Source organism: Cetorhinus maximus, chromosome 23 (genome assembly GCF_964194155.1).
Source record: "Cetorhinus maximus chromosome 23, sCetMax3.hap1.1, whole genome shotgun sequence".
NCBI lineage: Eukaryota > Metazoa > Chordata > Chondrichthyes > Lamniformes > Cetorhinidae > Cetorhinus > Cetorhinus maximus.
The window spans coordinates 42,662,522-42,674,151 of record NC_135901.1 but is presented as its reverse complement, the minus strand read 5'-3'; the positions used below and the strand labels follow the sequence as shown (position 1 = coordinate 42,674,151).

Sequence of the window (11,630 nt, the reverse complement as noted above, 5' to 3'; positions counted from 1 at the left end):
TGCCCATTCTCTGTATTCTCCACTGCTTCTCACTTTTGCACTGCATGTCTAGACAATCAATATTAGGTGAGTACAGGTTGTCTCCTCGAGGATAACAAAGCTATCATCTTTGAATCCTGCCATACACTCCATTCCCACGCATCCGCTTCCAAACTAAAATCATCCAAAATTCTTGAGCCGGTGGCCCAATTCACGGCATGTCCCCATTTAACCATCACTCTTGTGCTGGCTTCAAGTCAAATAACTACACAATTTGAAAATTCTTATCCTTGTTTTTAAATGGCTTCTCTCCTCGATCAACTGTTTCTTTTTATAGTATTCATTCGGGTAGTTTTCGTGTTGCTGGCAAGGCCATGTTTCGTCCCTAATTGTCCTAGAGAAGATGGCGGCGACCTTTTCTCTTGAACCGTTGCAATCCACGTGGCGTATGACGCGCACAATACTGTAAGGGATTACAGGATTTTGACCCAGATATAATGATGGAATGGTGATTTAGTGGCAAGTAAAGATGGTGTGCAACTTGGAGGAGCGTTCTCAGATTGTGGTGTTCCCATGCATCTATTGTCCTTTTCTTTCTAGATTGTAGTGGTTCCGCGTTTGGAAAGTGCTGTCAAAGTAGCGTTAGGGAGTGGCTGGAGGGTTTCTTGTAGATGGGTCACACTGTTGCCACTGTGCGTCGGGAGTGAAGAGAAAAATGTTTAAAACGTTTAACATGTTACCGACCAAGCAGAAAACTTTATGCTGGCTATTGCCCCAGTCAGCCTGCCCTCCCGGATCTCCACGTGCCTCCAATTCAGATCTCGTGTGCATGCTCAATTTTCTTTCTTTCGTCTTAATTATTTCATGGGATGTCGCTGGCAAGGCCAGCACTTGTTGCCGAATTGCCCATGAGCTGATGTTTTCTAAGCCATGCTGGAGGGCAGTTTAATGTCAACGGAACTGGTGTAGTCCTTGAGTCACATGTAGGCCGGACCATGTAAGGGTTTCAGATTTCCTTCCGTCAGGCGCATTAGTGAAGCACATCTGGTTTACAGCAGTCGGTGGTAATTTCGTGGTCACCATTACTAAGGTGATTTCCACTATTGCTTGCTCACTGACATCAACGTTATGCCACAAGCTCCGCATATCACTTATAGAATATGGGACGTCAGCTGCCCAAACACTAAGCTCTGCAAATGCATCACTAAACCTGTGCGCTACTTTAACCTAGCTCTGCTACTTCAAGCAGCGCATTAAAGCAACGTTATTTCACAAAGATTTGGTTACTTGACCTGATTGGATCTTACTTGACTTGGCATCAGGTGCTGTCTGATTTTGCTCCTCTTAAGCACCTCGAGGCTTTTCCCCACGTTTATCGTGCTGCAAAACGGCAACTTGATGTTGTTGTGCAATGAACGATCGATATGTATAATTTCCAAAGATCGCATTCGGAGATAAGCATTGACTTTGAAATTATCCCCGTATATTTATTTTTAATCACAGCGGATATCATTAACATTTCCCTGGCTTCTGAATCAGAAGGTTATGGGTTAATCTTTCCACAATTCTGGCACTTGATCGAGGCTCATAATGCAGTCGAACAGTCTGATGGGTGCTGAAGTCTCAGTGCTGCTGTGTTCCATTTGAGAGACTTATTTTTGACCCGATCCGACAGTTCAGGCGCATGTTGAAGACTCCAAGGAGAATTGCATGAGCAGTGATATCTTCCAGAGTCTGTTATCTCTATTATGTCCAGAAGCAGCATTGTTTATACTGGCTTCCTATTTGCTCCTTTTGTTTTCTTTAGGGGTGTTTTTTTAGTTTAACTTGGTGCGGACTCAAACACTAAAGAATTTAAATTATTGAAGAAGTATTATTATTTCCCTGTGAAGTATTTGGGAAATCCTGAATCAGTGAAATGTGATCTACGAAGCAGGGTATGACTTTGTTGCCACCATCATCAACCTTGCTCAACTCACATAATTTAACATAGAATCTGTCCGTACGTCCAATGCAAAGCAGAGGCACCAAGAACTGATTTTTCAAAGAGAATCTCAGTCTGCAGTAAATCAACTGGTCGCATTCTTGTCATCAATAGTTGCGCTGTTTTTTCTTACCCCTTGCTTACGTGCATCAGGCCGCTACTCATTGCGCCCTGTTGAAAAACACACTAAAATTAAAGGTGCAGATCGGAGAGTTTGTTGGTAGGTCGCCTTATCAGGCAGCCCACAAACATCCTCACAATCTGAAAAAGACCCATTAAAGTTTCAATGGGCAAAATAAAAACATGTCAACCAGGGATAATTGCACAGTTCACCTTCTGGACAGTGCATTCTGGCATAACTTTCTGTTATACTTGGTTTGCTAGGTGAGAAACATAGCAGGAGTACAATACTTCATCCATTGTTGCTCTGAAATATCAGCCATGTCATGGAAAAATGTATGCATCGTCAAGTCAGAGAATATATGTCCAGGTGACTGTCTTGATGTACCTGACATGACTGACTGACCCAGAGTTAAGCAAATGTTGCTGAGTTTCTGAACCACCAATAGTTAGAGCTGCTCTTTTATGTGTTATGGAATCTCTCCATGCTGGAAAACATCTCGCTGAGTGAAGGAAGCAGTCTTCTATAGGGTCTGGCTGCTATCTATGTTGAAAGCTCATAGAGTGGCAGTTATCCAGGAAAAGAATGAGGCCATTCGGCCCATCTACCCGCAGAGTGTTTGGTGAAGCTGTGTATATTACAATTAATATCCCCTACTTGGCACACGTTCAAGTGCAATAGGTTAGTGAACAGAACTTATATCCGTGTCTTGCACAATGTCAGTCTTTGAATTATCTCGATACTATTCAGTTGCGTTGACTCGAGTCCGGTTAAACAACTTAAACAGCTGGCCTTACTCTAGTACAGATGTTTCTGTAGATCGCCTGATCCTACAATGCATCATCAGCTCATATATATGAAGTGCACATGGCCTGGTATAATTCAAGATAGAGTAGGTATTGTAAGATCGGCACTCGCTTTCGAATTGTAAAATTGGAAGGTCTTGATTAGCTGTCTAGAAAACGAGGCCTGTCAGTTCATTCAACTCCTATAGAGGGGAAGCTAGCATTTGATGAGAACGGTGAATTTAATACAATATGACAATGTTTATTCTGTTGTGGTGCAGGTACTCAAAATTTCGATGCTTCTGCATTCACTTAAGCCACCTGCACTCAATACAAATCGAAATATCGGCCAGGACAAGCACCATGGCACAGCTTGCAGAATTAGAGAGTTGATAGTAGTGACACATTCAGGGGATTGAGGGAATTGTTAACGTCCTTTTTAATCCAGGCGCTCACAGTTCTACCCCACAGGGTAACCATCCCTGTGGCGTTACTATGACATAATGCTGTAACTGCCATAGGGAAATATACGATACAATGTATTACAGAATTCACAGGACCTTTGTAACGGAGTAAACAGAGAATTGTAACCATAATATATCGCGATAGTCGTAGCAAAGATGACGATACGGCAATGCTGACGTCATCGATAACAAAATCTGATGACATTGGATAAAGACTAACGCCGCTGTTCAGATTATACTGTCAACATTTATGCACGTTAACCGGTTTAAATGCTGTGGAATCATTTGTTTGTACCGACGAGTGACCTTTGCTGTAAAATGTCAATAACTCCTGAGAGGCGAACATAAACTGCGCCGATCAGGCACAGCTCAATCTTGAGCTGAAATTTGACTCCGCCCCAATTTTCCTGACGATCTCTTAGGTTAGTTTAGCCTGTGAACTGCAAGTGATTCGAGCCTGAGTCCACCCTTCAGATAGGGGCCGAGTTCGCCTTCTAAATATATTTTTGATTATTTTGATGTTATCGGCTGCTAAAAGAGTAAAAATATACTTCAATCACATCTGATTGATCATTTTTCGTGGAAAAGTGCAAATGATGCACACATTATCATTTAAAATAACTCCTCTGTCCTAGGGGCCCTGTATGACCACGATTGTCAGCACCCAACCTGCATCCTCATGTTTTCGGAAAGTTACTTGGATCGACTTATGGTCTTTTCATGTTCAGTTACTTTGACTTCCAATGCTGCATACCCCTGCCAGCTGCCGCCTTTTTGTTATATCTAGTCTATATTCAACCTGATCTCATTTATAACACACTCCGTTAATTTATTCTAGAACGTCCCCAAATAATGGAAGGTCTGGACGATTTGGTGGAGGAAGACGGATTAGAAAATTTCGATGAGGATGTAGGCACTGCATCAACAGTTGTCGCTTTCGTCACTTTGTTCATTCTAAGTATGATATACAGCTCGTACGTGACATTCCTTAAGGTAATGATGGCTCACAATAGTATCGGGAAAATGTGTAAGTTTATTCAGCGATTGAGTTTCTTCCCGAGATATAGCAAAGATACAGATGAAGAACTAAACATTTCAATATTTGCATAATTTCAACCTTTCCCACAGCGTCAGGTTTAGTTTCATTAGTAATTTCCATCTAATTAAGCGACATATTTTATAAGCCTCCCTAATACGAAGATTGAGGAGAAGACTTAATGCATAGTAATATTATTGCCACGTTAAGGAGGAGAATATGTCAATAAACATAAAAAGATGCATTGTTTCTAGATTCTGGATCTTTAGTGATCTTTAATGATCCGACACAGTTGGTGATGTGATGGCAAATCCCGTGAAGCATTGATCATGAGGTTTCTGAAGTCACGAGAAATTTTCTCTGTGAGAAAGGGTTTGCATGTAAACCTGGATCACTGTAAAGAGATGAAGAAAGTATTGGTTGCAGATTGATGGGAGAAGGATCAATGTGAATAGATGAGAAAATAATTTATTATGAGTGCTGGGAGGTGGAATACAGTGCGAGTTGAGGAAAGCACTAGCTCACAAGTATGTGAGGTTAATCACTGTGAAATGATTAGGAAAGTGTAACCTATGAAATGATGGGAAATGGATCACTGTGGAGAAACGAGGAAAACAGTGACTATGGAAGGATAGGAGGTGATTTGGCCGTTGGAGAGATGAAAACAAACATTGACTATGGAATATTACCAAACAGGAACATTGTTAACAGGTGAGAAGGGAATTGACTACGGAAGGAATGGAGAAAATGTTCGCTTTTAAATCGATAAGCAAATGATACAAAACGAAGGTCGGTGGGCACAAAAATCCACAATCATAGAAAAATAAACTATAGATGTGGGATTCAATTTTAGCAAATGACTACAGTTAAGGTTAGAATTAAACAGAAGTGGAAAGATTCTGTCAAGAAGAATACAAAGGGAAGTTTGACAGCTGGGTGCTCACCCTCCTCCGCCTTTCATTCAGATTGTGGCTGATCTGTGCTTTAGCCAATTAAGCACACCTTGCCTTTATGTTTATTAATATGCCTAACTAACAAAGGTCTGTCAAATGCAGCTGTAAGCATTTAAATTGGCATCCAACCTCAACATTCTTATTTTCATTTGGGCAGAGGGGAGAGTCTTAGATTGCGTCCAGCCAATGTGTAAAGAAGTGTTCCCTCGAATCGTCCCTGAAATACCTAACTCTACTTTTAAGGTTTTTTCCGCATTGTTGTCGTACGGTAGATTTTTTGTTTTTAAAATATTTCAATATTAACAGCCATGTCAAGTAATTATTTAAGCTGCTCAATTAGATCACCCTGTAATCTTCAAAGCAACACAAGCCGATTGTGAAGATCATGCGGGCATATTTTTAACCGTTGTATGACCGATGTCGTTCCCGTGAATCTCTGTTCCATCCCTGCACGCACTTCCTGATATGGGCTTCCCAGAACTGAACATAGTAACGAGAGCTTAGTACAACTGAGACAAGACATCTACCCCTTTGTATTCCACCTACCCCATGCCCAGGGTTAAAGCCAACTATCCATTTGCTTATTTAACTATTTGTATTCCTTTCCCACTAACTATAAGGATTTCCGTAGTTGGAAAGCTAATTATACGAGATGTTCTATAGTTTCAATCGTCTCATTGTTAGAAAATAACAATCGTCTATCTTTCTTAATTGCAGACTAGATGACCTCACGTTCCCAGAGGGAACTTTACCTATCATTGTGCAGAGCCTACCCCAATCCCCCATTGATTTAATTGTAGAAGACCGTTTGCGACTTTCTAATCTTTGCTGTGCTGCTTAAGTTATCATTGTCATCAAACTTAGGTGTACGGCTCTCTATTCCGTCTTCTCAAACCGTTTACAAGCATCGCAGAAAATTTACATCCCGATTCCGAGGCCCCCCTTCCAGAGACATTTATTCGACAATTCTAACACTGGAAGCTCTTTCCATTATTTACTAAAATCTACTCATAATCGTTTCTATTCCAATGTCCCAGGTTTTCCAGTGCCTCCACATAACTGAATGTTTTATTTCTGGTGCCATTCCAGTAATTCTCATTGCTGCTGTCGCTAAGCCTTTAAAGCCTGAAGGGTAGAGCTCAGAACTGGAGGCAATACTGATCTATGGTTCCTGGAATATTCCCCACCTCTGGGGCGAGGGGAGCTGGCGTGTAGGTCAATGGCATAATGTTATCCTTTTTTTTGGACAGGGTGTGTCATTGATAAGCTTCCATTCCCCTGTGATTTAAACCATATCAAAGCAGAAGTGGAACGTTGTGTCCAGACTATCTGTAATTGTAATCTGTACTTCATTAATCCGTTTCGGATGCGTCCCATTCAGCTGGGTGAATTGTTCACTTTGCGCACTGGCAGAACATTAACTTCTTCCCTTGCATCTGTGTTTCTCCTCTCGGTTTGTTCTTTCCAGTGCCACCTCCTGACTGTGACATTTGCAGCGTTATCTTCTTCCCTCAAGACATATGCAAAGTATTAACTTAGCCCCTAAGCGGCTCCCTCTGCCTCCAGAACAGAGTTAACTTTCGCTTTCTATTCGACTGACCCTTACTTTGGCTACACGTTTTCTCTTTACATGTTTAGAACAGTGGTTTAGACTCACCTCTCTGTTACCGGATAGTCTATTGTCAAATGCTCTTTGCCATTTTTATTTAAGCTCTTAGCTCTACCTTTGTGTGTTTTGTGTAACCAAACTATTACCACTCAGAGAGCCTCCTCTTGTTCATTTAGTGTTTTGCTTACATTCTTTCATTTCAATCCATCTGGAGCACATCACCTTTCCATTCACCGAAATTAACGCCACCTCCGTTGAATATTTTCACATATGATTAGTCCTTCTAGAATCCATATGTACTTTAAACATAATGATATTATCATTAGCTTCCCATAATATCTCCGTCTGCTACATGCTTCACTTAATTCCTTAGAGCTAGATCCGCCACTGTTTCCTTCCTTGCTGGGGGTGTAAAACACAGTGACCATGAGAACTATCTTATCCACATTGCAGGAGTTCCTCCATGTATATTTGTTTGATACTGTTTCTTTCAGCCACGTATAAGAAATGTTGCCCCCTATCGCCACTATGCTGAATTTCTGTGATGTTCCTGTAGTTTTGCTCCTCCATTTCCTCCCCACGATGTTGTGGTCCATAGTATACACCTAGCACCTATTAGTTTTTCTGCTATTCATCAGTTCTACTGAAACAAATTCCGTGTTTGAACTCTCAAGTAGACCAACACTTTCTCGTGCTTAAAAAATATATTTGATAAATGTGCCACCCTCCCTCCTTTTTTTTCCTTGCTCATCTTTCCTCAAAACATTGTCGACATGATTTCAAAATTGCGATGTCTTCCCTCATGTCACCTAGGTCTCCGTTATTGCGGTTACAACATGATGCTATGTGGCCTCGCGTGCCTGCAACCCAATGATGTTAATTAACATTTACCGGGAATTAACACACATGGACACAATGTGATCTTGGATTGTTTTGCAATTCCCCCTACATTAACCCTTCTAACTCGGAGCTGTTCTTCAATGAAATCCAGTTTGTTTCTGTAAGTTCTCTGCAACTTTTCTCTGCCCTCCAGTTCTTCATCTGCTGGGTGGGGGGTGCGCCTTCTCTGCCATACTCATTTGAAGCCTCCACCACGATTTGGTTAATATTCCTGCGACTGCATTGTTTCCAGTCCTTTTTGTGTGCAAGGCGTCCATCTTGTTCAGGTCCCAGCAAGCCCTCAAATGGCACCACTGGCCCCGTATTTTGAAGCATCTTCTGAACAGTTTCGCCACTCGCGCATTAACCTGGTTTATGTTGCTGCTCTTGCACTAACTGTCCTGTAGCACTGGGAATAATCGAGAGATTGCCAACATGCAGGTTGTGCTCTAGGTGCTGAAACTATTTCGGTCGTACCTCAATCCTTTCCCTACCTATATCATTGGTTGAACATGGGCCGTGACATTTAGTCGTTTTCCTTCCCTTCTCAAAATCTTCTTCATCCACTCAGTGATGTTACTGACTTTGGCACAATTGAGGTAAAGCGAACCTCATGTTGGTGGTGGCAGAAGCGGCGGCCATTACCCCGGACTTCCCTAAGGAATTGCAATCCTTCACTTTGTGATTCACCAAAGTGTTTCAATCTGGCCCATAGTGCCGTGGATGATTACTACACAGCTCTACTCAAAACCCTGCAAACCGATTTGAATATGTAACAATCCTGGAGGATTCCTGCACTGTGAGCATGTCCTTAAACTATCGGATGGCCAGCCACTTACTAACCTCCTGAACACTGGATCGGCAGGATGACAACCTGCTGGGATTAATGCACTTCAGGAGATCCTCAGGCCCGCAGTAACTCCAGCTGCTCCTAGATTAATATACACGAGTTGTTTGACTTCCTTTGCACCTTACTCATTTTTATTATTTTATTCATGTTGGAAACATGATGTTTATTTATGAATTTTGATCAGAGAAACTTTGATGTCCTCTACCGTGGGACCGTAAACCGAAGTCCCGTTTGCTTCCTCAGACGGAAGCAAACGATCCTATGACATTATTTCAAAGAAGGGCAGAGAATTTCTCCCCAATGCTCTGGTAAACCCCTATCACTCAATCAACATCATGAAAAGGAGATTATCTGGTCATTATCACATTGAGCTTTCTGGTAGATTGCTGTGTGGAAATCGCCTGCCACGTTTCCTGCATTACAAAACTGATTACAGCTCAGGAGGATTTCACTGGTCAGAAAGCGCGCTGGACGTTCTGAGGTGGTAATAGCGCCCCATAAATGCGATTCTTCCTTTTTATTAATATTTCTCTCTCTTATATACAATAATTTTCCAACTGTCTATCTACTTATTTATCTGTCATTTTGAATAAAGACTTATTCCATAGATTGCACTTGGTTTTAGACCCCTCCGTATAATCCAGTAGGAGAGAAACACATTGATACAAAGTTGGAGACAACAGGCATGTCTGAAATTAAACAAGTTACTAAACATCAAAATCTGAAAACTTACACCTTCAAGTGTGAACATTTTTTCTTTGTTTCTTTCTCACACTTGATATGTTTCACTCATCTCTCTAGTTTTCCATCTCTCTTTCCGACTAACCATCTCCCAGCCTGTCATCTATCTGTTTATATCTGTATGTACGTAATAATATTTCTCTCATGCACACACACACACACACACATACACACACACACTAGAAAATCTGTGGCATTGCACAGGGAGTTTCGGGAGCAAGTACTGCTTTCACATGTACAAAGCAAAGGATAATTAGAGCTAGGATATTATTCAGTTCACATTCCAAAGTCATTTTCTCAGTCCTTATTTCCTCCATGGCGTTATAAATTCCTAACTGCACATTTGGAATGTAGATTGTGAACATTCGCTTATTAGGTAGTGATTACAAACAAAAAATAAAAACAATGATTTTTTCAGCATGCCCATCCTCTCTGACAATGCTGTCGATAGCAATCTATACTTCAACCAACTGCACTTCTCTCCTCCCAAAACTGCAGTAGGTTTAACCATTTAGCTACAATATTGTCCATGCAACATCAATGTATTTTCTAAATGTTACGTCATGATCCATGATATTAAAATGGAAAATGCATACACTTATTCACCTTGTGAGATCGTACTGCAAAACAATTCGCTGGAATTTGAAGGAACAGAGGAAAGCACATATACGATCACTGACAATACTAACCGAGAGTGTGCATTAGACTTTGAACAGAACATGGCATTACAATAGAAATCAGTTTAATTTAACTTGCGGGTAAATGAATGACAATTTATGTGCACATGAAAATCATGTGAGGACCGGCTTTTTGTGTGTAGGGATCGCCAACGGTAATAATGTTGAAATGGGAAAGTTCTGAACAGATACACACGAATAAAAAAAATTGTTGTCCAGGTCAATATTCCATTGAAAGCTAGCGGGTGATAAAAATACGAATGCGATGGCCTTTTTCTGCTCCAAACATATTGAGTAAGCAGCATTTTTTTTTTTAAAGTCCATTGTACAAATCTCATTTGGAATGCAATGTTCAGATCATAGGAACTGCAGATGGAGTACGTTAGGTGTGCTAGGGGTAAAGCAATGATTCACAAGTATCGCCACATTTGTTTCTGAAAATTGTATAATTATTGTTGGGTATTTAAAATCAGGTAACAAATAATTCACTTTTCATTTATAAGATCGAGAAGACACATGACAAGTGAGATTATCTGCACTTAGGGTTCTGAATGTTGATTGTGGGGGGTAATTACCGAAGCCCAGAAAGCTCCTTATCTTTCACGATAGTTATCCATAGTATACACTGGACTTTTCAATTGAATTGCACATCATCTTTCTCATTACGTTACTCACTGGGTTTTAATGCTATACTTTTTTTCACTGCAGGTGAAATAGCAGCTGCTTGACCAGAGGGAACTTCAGCTTTATATTCAAAGCTTGTTGGCGAAGATCTCTTGGGGCCGGATTGTCTCACTCTATCAGCGTTAGCAGCTGCTCCATTGCACCACTTCACCTTGTGGTTGCTGCATAGTCTCAGCCAATCCATGGCAACACTGCTTAATATACTACTATTAGCTCATAAATTAACGCTTCCTTTGTTAAGCAAGAGTGCTAAATAGAATTATGCATCATTACAACAACCCATTATGTTCGGCAAATCCCACAGAATCAATTCAAATAAATTGAGAAGAAAACATTGAATGCTGTTATATGTTCGTACAACTTATGAAATAGTAGATTTGTTTCCTGTTTCAGGCATTTGTTAATTATTTCATGACAATTTGAATTGGAAAATTAACAAGAAAAACGCCCTTACCACGTCCGTAAGTTCGCAGACAATCCACCATGCTTGTCGAACCTGCCCTTGTCCTAGGAAGATTTAAGGCTCGCCAGCTGTTACAGAAGGTCCAGGCATTCCCTTTAGGAAATGAAAACACACATGTGAATAATACCAAAAATACATCGTGGAAACAAGATCTGCGGCAATAGTAAGCATTCATCTGTTCATCGCTTATATTGATAATCCCATTTTGTTAAGGAAAGACTTTCTCTACTGGCATTTGTTCCAGAATTGTTAATAGACCATAGCTGAATGTGGAAATTATTTAATTAGTGCTACGTAACTGAGCAAATTTTCAAAAAGTTTTGTGCATATCTCACATACAGCCCCCAGAGGAGCACAGCATTGCATCTTCGCTTACCAGCATCATGCGAGTAACATAGACATTGA

General features: G+C 40.8%; 2 protein-coding genes and 1 long non-coding RNA gene across 3 annotated transcripts in view; 1 reads left to right on the top strand and 2 right to left on the bottom strand.

The window, feature by feature from the left end:
* Positions 1-11,630, bottom strand: part of LOC144698012 (uncharacterized) — a 621,009-nt gene that overhangs the window by 258,547 nt on the left and 350,832 nt on the right. The window lies entirely within an intron of this gene.
* Positions 1-11,630, bottom strand: part of LOC144698011 (uncharacterized) — a 360,246-nt gene that overhangs the window by 206,894 nt on the left and 141,722 nt on the right. The gene's annotated exons all lie outside the window — the stretch shown is intronic.
* Positions 4,198-10,924, top strand: LOC144697637 (uncharacterized). The gene is made up of 2 exons (XR_013580413.1): positions 4,198-4,326; positions 10,787-10,924. It is a non-coding gene; the product is annotated as an uncharacterized LOC144697637 (long non-coding RNA).